This window comes from Callithrix jacchus, chromosome 4 (genome assembly GCF_049354715.1).
Source record: "Callithrix jacchus isolate 240 chromosome 4, calJac240_pri, whole genome shotgun sequence".
In the NCBI taxonomy this organism is placed as follows: Eukaryota; Metazoa; Chordata; class Mammalia; order Primates; family Cebidae; genus Callithrix; species Callithrix jacchus.
Genome location: NC_133505.1, coordinates 106629581 through 106646945, shown reverse-complemented (window position 1 = coordinate 106646945; position 17365 = coordinate 106629581). Strand labels below are relative to the sequence as shown.

The window sequence follows — 17365 nt, the reverse complement described above, 5'->3', positions numbered from 1 at the left end:
GTCTGTGAAATGCTATGCAAATGCTGAAGAGTGATTTACTTCCAATTATGTGATCACTTTCAAAACAGGTGTAATGTGATACTTAGAAAAATGTATGTTCTGTGGACCTGGGGTGAAGAATTCTATAAATATTAACTGAGTTTACTTGATCCAGGTCTGAGTTCAAATCATAGATGTCCCTGTTAATTTTCTATCCTGTTGATCCGTCGAATATTAACAATGTGGTGTCAAAGTCTCCCGCTATTATTGTGCAGGAGTCCAAGTCTCTTTATAAGTCATTAAGAACTTGCCTTATGTATCTGGGTGTTCCTATATTGGGTGCATATATATTTACGATCATTGACTCCTGTTGTTGCATTGATCCTTTTACCATTATGTAATGTTCTTCTTTGTTTCTTTTAGTCTTTGTTACTAGTAAAGTCTATTTTGTCAGGGACAAAAGTTACAACTCCTGTTTTTTTTTTTTTTATTTGTTTTGTTTTGTTTCGCTCTCCATTTGATTGGTAAGTCTTCCTCCAACCCTTTTTTTTTGAGTCTTTGTGAGTCCTTGGTTATGAGATGGATCTGGATACAGCGTACTGATGGGTTTCAACTTTTTATTCAATTTGCCTGTCTGTGTCTTTGATTGGGGCATTTAATCCATTTAAATTTAGGATTAATATTGATATTTGTGAGTTTAATATTGTCGTTTAATGCTGGCTGGCTATTTTGCCCATTAGTTGATATAGATTCTTCATTATGGAGATACTCTTTACCTTTTGGTAAGTTTTTGGGAACAACTGAAAGTTGTTCTTTTCTGTGTATAGTGCTTCTTTCAGAAGCTATTATAAAGCAGGCCTGGTGATGATAAAATCTGAGTGCTTGCTTGTTCCTGAAAATTTTATTTTTCCTTCATTTATGAAGCTTAATTTGGCTGGATATGAGATTCTGGGTTGAAAATTCTTTTCTTTGAGGATATTGAATACTGACCCCCACTCTCTTCTAGTTTGTATGGTGTCACCTGAGAGATCTACTGTGAGTCTGATAGGCTGCCCTTTATGGGTGACCTGACCTTTCTCTCTAGCTGCCCTTAAAATTTTCTCCTTTATTTCAATCCTGGTGAATCAAATGATTATATGTCTTAGGGTTACTCTACTTGAGGAATATCTTTGTGGTGTTCTCTGTATTACCTAGTATTGTCCTGCCTTACTAGGTTAGGAAAGTTTTCCTGAATAATATCCTGAAGAATATTTTCCAGCTTGGATTCATTCTCTTCATGACATTCAGGTACACCTATCAAATGTAAATTAGGTCTTTTCACATAGTCCCATATTTCTTGGAGACTTTGCTCATTTCTTTTTACTCTTTCTTCTCTAATCTTGTCTTCTCATTTCATTTCATTAAGTTGGTCTTCGACCTCTGATTCCTTTCTTCTGCTTGATCAATTCAACTGTTAAAATCTGTGCATACTTCGCAGAGTTCTTGTATTGTATTCTTCAGTTCCATTAATTCACTTATATTCCTCTCTAGATTGTCTATTCTTGTTAGGATTTCGTCAAACCTTTTTTCAAGGCTCTTAGTTTCTTTACGTTGGGCTAGAACATGTTCTTTTAACTCACAGAAGTTTCTTATTATCCCCCTTCTGAAGCCTAATTCTGTTATTGGAATGCACTCATTCTCCATCAGGCCTTGTTCCCTTGTTGATGAGGAACTGTGATCCCTTGTAGAGGGAGAGGCATTCTGATTTTGGGTATTCTCAGCCTTTTTATGCTGGCTTCTTTCCATCATTGTAAATTTATTCACCTGTCATCTTTGTAATTACTGACTTTTAAATTAGGTCTCTGAGTGGACGTCCAACTTGTTGATTCCCAGTGCCGAAATCTGAGCAACCCACTGCACCAGTGGCGTTAAGATTCATGGTGCTTTTCTGCCTGGGAATCTCCAGTCTGGCTTCCTTCTTGAGTCCCTTTTTCAATCAGCTGAATAGGCGACTCTGCCTTCCTGGAGCTCCAAACATCGACCAAAACGGGACCCAGTCCCATTTACTCTGTACCAAGAACTGCCACGCCGGCCACAAGAGTCGCACTGGTGACACGTGGGGCTCCTCTGCTGGGAATCTCTTGGTCCATGAGCAACAAAAATGTATCTGAAAGTGAAAGTGTGGCGTCCTCTCATTCTCTGCGCTTTCACTGGGAGCTACAATCCTGAGCTGCTAGTAATCAGCCATCTTGGATCTCTCTCCAGAATTGGCTTTTTTTTTTTTAACGAACCCAGATTTCTTTTATTAGAGAATGGTTGTAGAAACTAAAATCTGGACTGAGCATGACAGTTCATACCTGTAATCTCAGCACTTTAGGGGGCCAAGATGGGAGGATCACTGAGGCCAGGAATTCAGAACCAGCCTAGGCAGCATAGTGAGACCCTATCTCCTCAAAAAATTTAAAAATTAGCTGGGTGTAATGGTGGAGGATAGAGCATGCCAAGGTGAGAGAATTTGCTTGAACCCAAGAGGTCATGGTCACAATGAGCAATGATCAAGTCACTGTGCTCCATCCTGGGTGACAGAGCAAGACCCTGTCTCAAAAATATAAAATCTAGGGGCTTGCTGCCTTCCATTGATACTTAGGTATCTTTGCTTCTAGGTCCTCTCAGTGTACAAAGCAAGGAAATAAAAGTATGTATACATAGACATTTATATTTATTTGTATGTGCATTTACCTCTCATGTGTGTATTTGTGTGCAAAAACATCTATATTTACCATTTGAATACCTCTTATTTCAATCTAAGACCAAAGTGTTCATTTAGTCAGAAGACTTGACCATTTCTACCTGTAAGGTACCACAGTATCGTTAATAAAGATACATTTATTTAGATACTCAATCCTGGAATATTCAGTGATGTAGTCTTAGAATTATAACCCTTACTCTTCCAAAAAGCAGTAATTGTGTACATGTCTTTTTTTTTTTCTTGGGAGACCTTTTCTTGACATATTTACAAATACAGTCACTTTTTTCTTACAGAAATATCATGTTATTTTATAAATGCCTAATAATGTATAGTATTAAATATTATACTCAAGATAATTTCTAATGACTACACTATATTCCCTCATATAAAATTTCATAATTTATTTAGTGAGTTCTCTGTTAGACATTTGTGTTTGAGGGTTTTCTCTATTTTAAGTTCTAAGCATTAGTTTTGACCATCTTAAATGTTTGGCTTAGCTTTTGAGAAGCTACCTGGAAAGAAATTTCATTGTAAATTGATGAAAACCAGCTTCATATTCTACATCCTCTCACTCCTGGAATTTATCTACAAGATTGTATAAAAGTAAACAAGCCAGAAAGATGGAATATTAAAGTTGCCAATAGGAAACTTTGAGAGAATGACTGATTGGCAGTTCTAATTCTGTACCCTGTTGTTTTCATTTGATATATAGGTACCACTGGCCTTAGAAAGTACTGGTTCAAGCAGTTTGCAGCTCTGCTGGCTGATTTAAAATTATACTACTGCTGTCATGGGACAAAAGCATGATCTTGCAAACTGTGGATGGGAATCTGCTACCAGTTCTGACTGTAAATTCTCCTCTGCTGCCATTTTAGTATAAGACTATAGGCAAGTCACTTAACCTCTGATATCTGAGTAAAACTAACACTTTAGAAAAGTGGTGCATTAGTTAATGTTTATAAAGTAAACTACAATTTGAGGAAATAGGTCTTAGTATCTTCATTCTTAGTAGTTCTTTCATTTCCTTGCTTTATCAGAGTGATTTAACTATTTTCTTTACTTTATAGAAACATACCTTTTATTTGCACCATCATCCAGATTATAAAAACTCTGTGGTCTTTGACTACCCATGTTCTGAGTAGTCTTTCACAAAAGAAAAACATACTTAGAGTAGAAGTATTCCTCCTGGCTTGAAGTCAGATCTGCATTGCAGCCTGCCTTTGCTTCTCCTATCCCATTTCAAATTACGTATCAAGGGCATTTGTGTCATTTTTTGGCTTAACATATTTTTGTCATGGTCCCTTTTAATACTTTACTGTTACTAGCATTTCCTTTGCTATCTCCTTAACAAAAATAAATATTAAAATTACTGTACATATCTCAATTTTAAAAATCTGTTTAGAAAATTCTAATTTGTAAATTCCATAATTTTGGAATTGATTGTCCTTGCTCTTTATCTTTGAAATCTTCTTCTTGATCATATTAACTGTAAAATGTATTTGTAAAACGTAGAAAGTGAAATAACAGCCTTTCTGTGCAGGATATACCAAAGAAAAGCTATATGTTAGCTCTTATAGGAAAATTAAAAGTAAAAAGTATCAAAAATTAAAGTGAGTTACCTAAATTTCCAAATTTGGTGACAAAACCAAAACTAATGATAAATGTTTGGTGTTTTCAGTACCTCTCTGCCTCACACTGGGTTTTTTTTGTGTGTTTTTTGTTTGGTTGGTTGGTTTTGATTTTTGCCTGGGCAACAGGGTCTTGCTGTGACTACCGGGCTGGAGTGCAATGACACCATCTTGGCTCACTACAGCCTTGACTTCAAAGCTCAATGGATTCTCCCACCTCAGCCTCCTGAGTAACTGGGACTACAGTTGCAAGCCACCATGCCTGGCTAATGTTTTAGAAAATTTGAAGAGCCAGAGTTTCTCCATGTTGCCCAGGTCTCAAACTCCTGGGTTTAACCATCAGCCCTCCTCATCCTCCCAAAGTGATGGGCTTACAGGCGTGAGCTACCACACCCACCCCTGCCACTGTTTTTTTGTTATTATTGTTTTTTTTTATCAAAGAACAAAGCCATTGGCTTTCAGAGAAGTTAAATAGCTCTGCTAAAGGTGATTTGTTGAGGCAATCTGTGCGGAAACCAAATGGAGATTCCAGGACTTTTGTTCGTGCTCTGATATCTCTGATCCTTTCTAAGAAGTGCCACCAGTCTGCAAATTAAAAAATAATCTTCATTTAAGTGAAAAAAAATCTTCATTTAAGTGAAAAACATCTAAACGCAATACTAAGCCGAATAGTATAACAATATGTGTTTATATCTTGGTCACTGTCACTACTTCCTACATATGGTATTTACTTCAAAACTTCCCAGTGATTGAGCTTTCCAGATGTGTCATGCAAAAAGATAAACCATGGCTTGTAGAGCCTGAACTCAGTGAGCTGAGAAGCAGAGGGCTGTGTGATTCCAAGTTTAATTGTGCTGTCAATTTACTGAGTTAATTTGGGAAAGCTTTTTCTCAGAAGTCATAAACGCTAGATTTACCCTTCTGCTCATGTTATCAAGCCTGCAGCCTACATTTTAACAGATCAAAACATTTGTGTGTCTTTTAAGATTTATTTTAAAGGATGTTAGCAGCAATATTCTTTTTTTTCAGCCCTAGTAAAGGTTTTGTTTAATTCTAAGATGCCATCGTAGTGAACAGCCTTAAGTTTTATGCTGCATAGTTATATTCAAAGCTTTATGTTTTTGTTTATAATTACACAGTAATTATAAGTGTTTAGTACCAACCTGATGACAAACGCTATTTTGTTGAAAAGGTTTTGGATTTAAAAAGAAAAATATGTAAAATCCAAGTCACTAAGCCATGAACTTTTAAAGAAATCAGATTTTTAAAGAAAACACTTTATATTGAAAAAAGAAAAAAAGCTAATGGGATCGCATTGCAAAACACAGCATATGTGAATTAATCAATCTGAAAACAATAACCATAACTCAAAATCTTCAAGACAGGAAGAAAAACAGTACATATATATATTATGTATATAGACAGATACCTTTTAAAATTTTTTCATAATTGAAGTTTCTCTTTATATTTACAAAACTGAAATCAGGAAATACTGAAAGCAGCAGTATTCTTTTTTTTTCTTTTTCTTTTAATAACCAATTCCAGTAGCTGAATAGAAATTTTCAAATTTTTCTTTTGGTAAAATAGCATTCGAATTAAAGTTATGATTGGAATATTAATATGTCTATAGGGAAAACTTTCTAATCTATTTCAAAATCATGTAAATAAAAGATAGTTTTAATGTATCATTGTTTCTTAAAATAATTTCCATATTTTCATAAAATGTACTGCTATTCTGAAGTACATTCTTTTGTTAATAACAACCCTAGACCTTAGAGTGCCTAGATATACTAAGCAGAATCTGTGCCTATCAAAAGACCATAATCATCTAACATTTGATTACATTTCTAGCCTGCCTTACAGAAATGTTTAAGAAAGCAAGAAACCCTTCTTCACATGTCAGTAAATGAACAGAGAAATGACCATTTTCAGCATAAAAGCAAGTCATGGGTCTTATAATAAAAAAAATACAAACAAGATAGCATTCTGCTTTCATGAGAGAACTGAGCTAATCTGAGTGAAACAAAAACAGTAAAAAAGACTAGAAGCCAGATTGGTATTTTGCATTATATATGCTTGTTTGAAAAATCTTTGCTCCTGAAGTAAATATTTGGCAACCACAGTGATTGGCAGTTAAAGCAATTTCAACAAAATAAGGAATCATCATAAATGGACTATTTGAAAGAGCAGTACCTATATTATAAAGACTGAACTTCATAGCTCATCACAACCATTTTCAAAATTTAACACCTACTATCTTCTTACAAATTAAGGAATTTTGTGTTTCATAGTGCAATGACAAAAAAAATAATAAAAACAAAACAAAACAAACCCCTCTTGCCTAAATTTAGAATACTGTATTGTGTAGCGATCCAAAACATTCAAAACAAATTAAATAGTTTAATTTATGTGACAGGCAGATAAGCCTGTCATTATTTCAAAAGCATAATGAAGTTCAATGATGTAGTGCAAAACGTAGACAGGAGTAGAATCTAACATTATGCAGACATTTTCTAAATGAAAGCTCCTGTATGTAAATATGAGTAAGGTAAGCGCAGACTAGTTCTGTGGAACCTTTTGAAATCAGGAATCTGAAACACAATACATTTTTCAGGTAGGCACCAAGTTATAAAAAATTTTCATGTAGGTTATTTTGACATTGTTTTTCATCACATACTCTAGACACATCAACAACACATGTGATTTGCCAGGAAAAAAAAAAATCCCCCAAACCAAAGCACCATTCCGGATCCAGTCATTGGAAGTGCTATGAGCATAGTCTTTGCAACTGGCCCAAAATGTATATTTAAGAAGTTTTTACAAATTATTTTGTGTTGTTCATATGTTTAATTCTTAAGCCAACTGTTTTCTGATGAAGACAGCATGGTGCTTTAGAAGAGAATGGAAACCTCAAAATAATCACCATAAGTCTTATGGGAGAATAAACTAGGATGGTCCACAGATATAAGATAAAATCCGCAGTGCTGGAATTATAAACGTTTAGAGCAGCCCAGACTAGAAAACAAGCCCAAACCACCATAGAAGAATGAAATATGATGTGATCCAAGATGTATTCTTAAAGTTTTGTCTCAATTGTGAGGATTGATCTTCAGTTCAGTCCAGCCAGCAGAAATTGTGCCATTTTCTATTGTATTTATTGCACAGACTATGTACATTCTAGAAGGTCCCTTTAGTGCTACACTGTTGTACATTTGGTCCCAGCAGTTTGAGGGTGTGCACATTCCACAAAGTCATCGATAAGAACAGGCCATGCTCCTTCTTCATCATAATTAGGCATGTCATCTGCAATCATTGTACTGAGGTCTAAAAGAAGATTCCAAATGTCTTTTGGTATTGATCGTTTATGATGTTCCAACAAAAAGTTATTCCATAAATCTAAGAATTTATATCTTCCACTTAGCACTGAGTTCTAGTAGGAAATGGCCATTTCTAGATCTAATCCTTTTTGTCCTAGATTCTTTGCAAAATTAAAAGTAAACTGTTAAAAATCATTAAATCATTCTGGTTCTTTCAATTCTTGTTCCGTCTTGGATTTCTGGGCCTTTAGTTTTTCTGTGTTATCACATCCTAATTCTGTCATGCCATCCATGAACTCCTGTTTGGAGAACTCACACTGTGTTGCTGCTCTGAACCCCATGCAATAATCAACACACTAATGCTGGCTGGATTGAGTGCCAGGTCATCACAGAACTGCTGTGTACCATCTATTCCAATTGTATTCTCATCTTGAGGAACTTTGTATCTATTGTACAGTTGTTTTAACTTCTTCCTGTCTAATGATCATTTTACACTCTCTCATATATGAAGTGGGAATTTTGGCAAAAATTGTCTGTTGCGTCTAACTTCCAGTCATTTTGAAATATACAATTTGCTGCTGCTTTTTCACTAGATTGTGTGAAGATCATAACCTGACAAACTTTACCCTTCTGCGATGATTTCAACTTGTTTATGTTGGTGTCCTCCAGGCCTCTCCCTCCCTTCTTCAGCTCTGCAGCAAATGAACAGCAATATTCCTAAAGACTACAAGAAAAATGATGTTAATTCGTGAAAGGAAAACACATCTCATACACACACACACACACACACAGAAATGTGATAGTATATACGAATTAGAAAGATTTCTAGAAACCTATGCTTTCAAACTTAAATTGGAATTAATATACGTTAAATACCCAATTATACCAGAATATTTGAAGAACTGCACACCATCCTGTACCTCCTACCAAAAAAGAAAAAAAAATCACTATTTAATGATGGGCCATAAGGCAAACATCATAACAGTGGTGGTAATGGTGAACATTGATTGAAGGCTTTCTTTGTATCAGGCTCTGTTGTATTTGCTTTGCATTTAATTGATGCATTTTCTACAATAGTCTAGTGAAGCAGTACAATTGTTACTCTTGTTTTGCAGTTGAAGACTAAACAACTTTCCCAAAATCACATCAGAAGGCAAAACCAGCCTTCATCAGAGGTTGGATATACCATAAAAATGTATTTCACTGTGTTCCCTTTGTCCTATATTGATGGATTTTTAAATAGTACCCGTGATCTAGTGAGAACCTCACTGGAATTTCTACATTTTTAACCATGAACCCCCATTAGACCATAAATAATATTTTTAATCCCTGTTTTTCAAGGTATACTCAAATCACTTCCCTTTAATTACTCTGGTTCCCTTTTCAACAGTCTGCATATAATTACTTTAACCAGTTTCTAAGAGAGGCTTGTTAATATGATTGAATATTTGTAACTGCTTTATCACTCTACAGTGTCCAGTTGGTAGGGTATTTGCTTTTTTTGTATCAACTGCTTGTGCATCTTCTCAAGTTTTCAATTTTACTACATAAACTAATGAATTAACCATTTGTTTCCTCGCCTTCTGCCATAAATCCACAATAATTGAAAATAATGGGAGAAAGATCAGATTGTTGGTCCATAGGAAGAAGGAAGAATAGCATCATAATTATAAGATAACCCTATAATGAATGGTATGTGCACACTGGAATAATTTCTGCATAGGTTTACTGCAGTAAACATGCACACATATACACACAAACACACACACACATTTGAAAAACTTCAAACTTCTATAAGTAATAGGCACTTTCAGAGTTCCTTGCCCCAACATATGGACCTACCAATTCTCCAAAAGATAGCAAATCTCTCCTCTTTACTATTGAGGAAGAATGTAAAGATCTGTCTTCTACATACCAAGGTACAGATTGAATTTATATTCCATTGCCCTAATGGAAGTATTAAAGCACAGCTGCTTTAATAGTATTCTAGGTGATTCAGTGTCAAAGGAAGACCTTTAAGGAGCTAAGTGCTTGTGGATAAGTTTCTATTGTTTTATATATTCTTGGATCTAAATTTAATAGGGGAGATTACATTTTATATATATTTTTTAACACCCATGTCTTTTTTATTATACTTTAAGTTCTAAGGTATCCATGTGCAGAGTGTGCAGGTTTGTTACATTGGTATACATGTACCACGGTGGTTTGCTGCATCCATCAACCAATCATCTACATTAGCTATTTTTCCTAATGCTATCCCTCCCCTAGACCCTTATCCCCTGCTATCCCTCCCCTAGCCTCCTACCCCCCGAGAGGTGTTTGATGTTCCCCTCCCTGAATCCATGTGTTCTCATTATTCAACTCCCACTTATGAGTGAGAACATGTGGTGTTTGGTATTATATTCTTCTGTCAGTTTGCTGAGAATGATGGTTTCCAGCTTTATCCATGTCCCTGCAAAAAAACCTGAACTCATCCTTTTTTATGACTGCATAGTATTCCATGGTGTATATGTGCCACATTTTCTTTATCCAGTCTATCATTGATAGGCTTTTGAGTTGGTTCCAAGTCTTTGTTATTGTGAACAGTGCCACAAGAAACATGTATGTGCATGTGTCTTTATAATAGGATGATATATAATCCTTTTGATATGCCCATTAATGGGATTGCTGGTATTTCTGGTTCTAGATCCTTGAGGAATTGCCACACTGTCTTCCACAATCATTGAACTAATTTATACTCCCACCAACAGTGTAAAAGCATTCCTATTTCTCTACATCCTCTCCAGCATCTGTTGTCTCCAGATTTTTTAATGATCACTTCTAAATGATGTGAAATGGTATCTTGGTGTGGTTTTGATTTGCATTTCTCTAATGATCAGTGATAATGAGCTTTTTTTCATATGTTTGTTGGCTGCATAAATGTCTTCTTTTGAAAAGTGTCTGTTCATATCCTTCACTCACTTTTTGATGGGGTTGTTTTTTTCTTATAAGTTTGTTTAAGTTCTCCATGGATTCTGGATATTAGCCTTTTGTCAGATGAACAGATTACAAAAATTTTTTCCCATCCTGTCGGTTGCCGGTTCACTCTAATGATAGTTTCTTTTGCTGTGCAGAAGCTCTTTAGTTTAATTAGATTTCATATGTCTATTTTGGCTTTTGTTGCCATTGCTTTTGGTGTTTTAGTCATGAAGTCGTTGCCCATGCCTATGTCCTGAATAGTATTGCCTAGGTTTTCTTTTTAGGGTTTTTATGGTGTTAGGTCTTATGTTTAAATCTTTATTCTATCTTGAGTTAATTTTTGTATAAGATCTAAGGAAGGGATCCAGTTTCAGCTTTCTGCATATGGCTAGCCAGTTTCCCAATACCATTTATTAAATAGGGAATCCTTTCCCCTCTTTCATTTTTTTAATTTTACTTTTATTTTTATTTTTGTGAAAGCAAGTTAAGAAAGTAAAGGAATAAAAGAATGACTACTCCATAGGATGAGCAGACAAGTCTTTTTGATCTACAGAGTTTCCAGTCTTTCTTCTCTTTCACATGTGAGATACTGTGTAAACTCCAATTAATGTCAAAATGTTCTAGTAGGCTTTATCAGTTGTCATAAGTGCTAGCTAAAAAATATCTTTAATCAACTATGTAAATCAAGGGAAGAAGTATATAAATTATATGGGCATAACTTTTTCATTCCAACAACCTTCCTATATTTGCAAAAACAAACCTTTACAAGTTTATTGGTGGGATTGTTTAGCTTAAACTCCAAAACAATTCTACCTCTTAATCTCGGTAACAACTTCTGATAAACTAAAAGTATATTAATTTTACATAGCTAGTATTATATTTTTCCTGTAACTCACAAATATTCTGAAAATGCATTTTTTCTTCAGTCTATTTTTTAAAGTATATTAATAGATAACTTTAAGACATGTATGGGCCAGGTGCAATGGCTCTTGCCAGTGATCCCAACAAGGGGAGGCTGAGGCAGGAGGATCACTTGAAGCCAGGAATTCGAGACCAGCCTGGGCAACAACAAAGTGAGACATCTCTACAAAAAATAAAAAAAAAATGAGCTGGGCATGGTGGCATTCACCTGTAGTCCCACTTACTTGGGAAGCTCAAGCAGGAGGATCAGAGCCCAGGAGTTTGAGGCTGCAATAAGCCATGATTCATGCTACTGCACTCCAGCCTGGATGACAGAGTAAGATGCCATCTTAAAAAAATTAAAAAGATGTGTGTGTACATTTATGGATACACACAGTAGAGTCTGAGAATAGGACAGAATAAGATAAGGGAAGAAAAAATAAGATATAATGATATGGGTATTTTTCATTAAAATTATTTTAAGTGAAAAATATGACTGTAAGCTGGTTCTATATTTTTAACAAGTGATTCTCATTTGTAGTAGATTAAAAAGCATAGGAATTTTTTATGATGCCAGGAGGTAGAATTGCCATGGAGCAAGGCTAAAGTAACCTTTATGAGTGTTTACCTATGGATGCACTAAGCACAGGTTCAGTGGGTTGGCAATGTATTAAAGAATGTCAGTGTCATTTAAACAAATGAGTTTTAGAATTGCAGAGTTCAAATACAGTTAGCAGTGAAAATAGTCCAGGTATTGCCGAGCTTAACAATAGAAGTACTTGGTCAAATCCTTAATCCAATACTTGTAAGAAATGTTTCGATACAGCAAATGGTAGATAAAATCTTTTGTGTATTTTTGTAGAATTTTTTCAAATGTTTAAATTCTTATTAGACCAAGAAAACATTATCTTTAAGGTAGACAGTGCTGTACAAGAAGCTTCAGAAACCTTCTTCTAATCATTTTGAGAAAAAGATTAGTAAATTATAAGTAATTTATGGATATGTTTCAAGGAACTATGAGCATTAATTCTCTGAGTATACATTTGGGGTCTTTTGTATCATCCAAAATATGCTGGAAACTTAACTATAATGTCACCAACTGTTAAGGTGACTTGGGTACAATGCTTGGAGTATATAGATCTCAATATATCATAGGTAACTAAAATAAATATATCACTTTTTTCTTTCTATTTCTTTTATAGAAAAGATTGGAAAAGAAGATTTTTTTATGTGTGGATTCTTACAATGTTTTTAAGATTTTCTGCCAAATCGGAATTATCTACCAAAAAATGTAGTTTATTTATTGTAAATATTAGTGTGACCTTATCATATTCGTAGGGTTGAAAGTGAAGTCTAATTCAGGCTCCCTTCCTGGCCAGACTGCCAGGAGCTCATATGTTGCCATAAAAACCTCATGACATATTAATGGATGACTATTTAAGAACAAATAATTCTAAATGAACTTAATCCTGAGTGATTATTCTTCCAAATGCAAAGGACCACACAGTGGTGCAGAATCCTAGTCCTAGATGGTCAAAGCTACATTTTATCTCCACAGTAGAACACCCAACACACCACTTAAAACAAAGCACCATTCTCCACTAGGGAAGTGATACAGAGCTGATGCATTTGGCTTTTCCAAAACTAATACAAATGTGTGGATTTTGAGGTGTTAAACACCTTTACTTACTCTTGTGGATTTATAGCCATTCTTCTTTCAAGGACTATAATGTAATTTGGAAGGCTGTTTTCCCCTTGGGTGACTTTACCTGTAAGCTTTTGTATAACAATTTGGTGGTGGTTTATTGATGATATGATGCTATTATGAAGAATCCTTCTTCCCCCTGCTCCTCTCCTCATACCCACATAACAACCCTTTTCCCGGTTGGGGCTATAGGAAATGAGTAATGCTTAACCCATTTGTGTGATCAATTCACTTAAGCAGCTACTGTGAAATGTTAATCACAACTTTAATTTGTACTGCATTAGCATTTTGATTAACTTGTAGGCTTGCTAGCACACTTGAAGCGCTTTTACTCATAGTTACAGCTCGGAAATGACTTTTTGATTAATTAAGTTTGTTAGACAGCAGCTGAGCTTCCTGAATGCTAACCTTCTGGGGGTAAAAGTTCAGGAGAAAGTTACTATGAACAACTGTTGCTATTGAAAAAGATTCTTATAAATGTACTTATAGCATTTTAATTATTGACAAAATATTGTATCATTACTTGCAACTGACCTGAACCTTTAAAGGAGTGTGCTTTTCTGTCAAGAAAGCTTTTTAGGGTTTTCCCATCATTGTAAAACTTCTGGGAGCTCTTGAACTAAATAGTGCATTTTCTAGCAGATGTCTAACAACTAATGTTTTAACAAGCTGCCTAGGATCAATTTCCACAATTTTTTAAGTAAACTTTTTGTTTGAGAATATTTTTATATTCCAGAAAAGTTGCAAAGATAGTACAGAGTTTCCATATATTTAGAGCCTATTTTTCCTCCAATATTGACATCTTAAATATATTAGTAAGACACATTTGTTACAATTAATAAGCCAATATTGGCAAATAATTCTTAACTAAAGTCTATACTTACTCAGAATTCTTTATTTTTTACCTAATGTTCTATTTTCCTTTTTAAAATTTTTTTCTTGGTATATAATAGTTGTGCCTATTTTGAGGGTACATGTAACATTTTGATAAAGGTATACAAAGTTTGATGATCCCTAATGTGCTTTTTCTATTCTAGAATCTCATTGTGAATATCCCATTAAATTCAGTAGTCATTTCTCAGGCTCCTCTTTCTCAGACTTTCCTGTTTTTGATGATCTTTCCATAGTGTTTTGCATTCTTGTGATACTTCATAAATAACTTGGTTTTCATAAATTAATGTAATTTTTCTCATTTTGGCATAAATAAATCTCTTTTAAACTCTGATGACAATATGTCATCCTCATGTCATTTAATTTGAACAGACATAACAACATTGTGTATCACTTCAACCTCTGTCATGATCTTCTTTTCTTTTTTTTTTCTTTTGAGACAGGGTCTCACTCTGTCACCCAGGCTGGAGTGTAGTAGCTGCAACCTCCCGGGCTCAAGCGATCCTTCCACCTCAGGCACCAAGTAGCTAGGACCACAGGCACATAACACCACCATACCCAGCATTTTTTTTAATGGGGGTCTCACTATGTTGCCCAGGCTGATCTCGAACTTCTGGGTTCAACTGATTGTCCCACCTTCACCTCCCAAAGTGCTGTGATTACAGGCCTGAGCCACTACTCCTGGAAATGATCTTATTTTCATGCGTTTATCGTAATCCCTGTACTATCACTAGATACATTACGATGATGACAAGAGATATGGAGAAAAGGAGAAAAGGTTCCTTGAAGAGGAGGAAGGATAAAGGGAGGAAGAGAGAGTATAAGTCTAAAGAATTCTAAGAAGGGGAGAGAGGCTGGAGCACCATCTGTCCAACTCCATGCATACACCCTACAGCCACAGAGACTCGAGGACACTAAGGATTAAGCTGACGTATTCCTTAAACTGAAGTTTAGATTTTAGGGGAAATTTTTAAAATAATGAGCCTTACAGCTATATTTTATTATACGCCTTTCAACCTACCTTTTTATGTACATTTAATGATGTAGATTTTCTTTTAGTAGCCTACATCAGGGATGCTATTTCTTGCAATAAAATTTGGTTAATTTTATCACAGTGCTCAATGTTCCTATTTTACTTTTAGATTATTTAAAACTAGAATTCTGTTGTGTTTCAAAAGATAAGTGCCTGAAGATAAATGTTAAGATGTAGTTATAACGAAATGGTGGGTTAAAATTAATTTTAAAATTTTAGATTTTCAAAAAGCATGTTGATAAAATTTACTGACAGAAACAATAATCAATTAAATACACAATAATTTTGTTTGGAGTTTGCATTTTTCTGCTATGTAGGAAAAAGAGGACAGATGTAAGCCACCTCAGATTCTTTTTGAAGAAAGACAGGATCTGTGGAAATCAGCACATTTAATAGAGCAAATATATGAAACTGGAAAGCAAAAATCAAGCCTTCACTTCATCACTTTTTTTACCAGCATGATTACATAGTCACTAAACTTCTTTAAGCTTAAGGTCCCCTTTCTGTGAAGGGGAGTAATATTAATGCCTGCCTCATAGTTAGTATTCTAAAGTAAGGTGAGAGCTGTGAGTGAAAGTCTTATATAATCTGTGTAATACTATACAGATATTTTCATCACACCATATAGCATACCCTTTACACAGTCTGACTTTACATAATTCACTGTTTGGAGCTTTTCACAATGAATTCATGGATTTACTTGCTATGTTTTCAGCTCCATCATAGTGGCGGCTCAACAGATGACCCTTTTAATATTATAATTGCATGCATCCCATATTCCTAACTGTTATATTCAAACTACTTTAATCATTACCTTGTTGATATCACTGGTATCAAGAAGGTAGTGCTTAAAGTAGGCCAAGGAGTGTGGTCTCCTCTCGGACCACAGCATCTTTATCAATCAGTTGGAACATTACTCTTTTTCTGATCTGTAATCTCTTATTCCCTTCCTGATCTCTTAATTTATTCCTCAGTTCCTTCAGTTTGTGACTTCACTTGCTACCCTAAACAGCATTAACACCAGAGTTGGCCATTTCAACAGTAATGTCACTGGTACCCTAATATTTCTCACTTTCCTGGGTAACCATTGACATTTGAATTCTCTACTTTCACATCCAAATTATACGTATTTATTATTGCTGGAAACAATCCACAGTTCATTGTTTCTACTATAAAATCATGCTGTTGAAACCCACAGCTGCTCTAGTTTTTATTCACATCTTTAATTCTCTCCAGTACTTATTCCAAACATTGTTGTGCTCCTTTATGGTACTTCCCCCCAGCAAGAGACATCGCCTCCAACTTACTGAGATGATTGAGACTCTCTAATATAATTGCTATCAATTTCCCTTCTCTTCACCTCATAGCTTCTCTGTTCATTCACTCTCTGTGAGTGAGGTCTCCAGGGACCAAGAGAAGCCTCTCTTTATAGTGAGTTCTTGCCCATAGACCCTGGAAGCAGGTAACTTATCTTTCTCTGACCCCAGAAGGGTCTTTTCTCTGTACAGCTTATTTCCTGCTTAGTATGTACTACCCCTAACCTCAAGGATATTACAGTTCACCTGGAAAAATAGAAAGTAAGCTCTGTAAAAACAAATAACCATAGAGTATGAGTATGTTGGCATTTTATTGTTGAAAAATTAAAGCTTACTGAATATAGACAGAAGCTGTTAAAAAGCACCTAATCAAACTCCTTGATTTATCAGATAAGGAAAATGAATACCCGTGATTAGGTGATTTTCCCAAGGTCTTACAGCTAATTTAAAGGCACAATACTCTAAACTCTCAGGCTAAACCTTTTTCTAGTCTACCACACCCACTCTTCAACCAATATCATGTGTTTGTGAATCACACTACTGATTACACTTCATCCAAACTCAATATTTGCTTACATTCTGTCTTTCAGGAAAACTTCTCAAAGTTTTGATTTATCTAGTATGCACATTCCTCATGGAATCTTTAATTCTAATTTATGGACCTATTCAAAGTCTACACATCTTCCTTCTTATCCTGAACTTCATAGGCAATATACTATATTGGTTAAAGCAAGCACTTGTAGTCAGGTTCCCCAAAACTCAAGTCCCTGCTGTACCCATTTACCAGAGCTGTGCAGCCGTAGGTAGTTTTCTTATCTGTGTAGGCCACAATTTCTTCATCTGAAAAATGGGTTTAAATTAAATAACTTAGTGATTAACAGAGTGTTTGTCAAATAGTAGATGCTTAACA

The 17365-nt window shown here is 35.1% G+C and overlaps 1 protein-coding gene and 1 pseudogene across 9 annotated transcripts in view; one reads left to right on the top strand and one right to left on the bottom strand.

Annotated features, from left to right (window-relative positions):
- The window catches only part of ASCC3 (activating signal cointegrator 1 complex subunit 3), a 369134-nt gene that overhangs the window by 338241 nt on the left and 13528 nt on the right, over nucleotides 1-17365 (top strand). The window lies entirely within an intron of this gene.
- LOC118152927 (DCN1-like protein 1 pseudogene) lies at nucleotides 7528-8329 on the bottom strand (annotated as a pseudogene).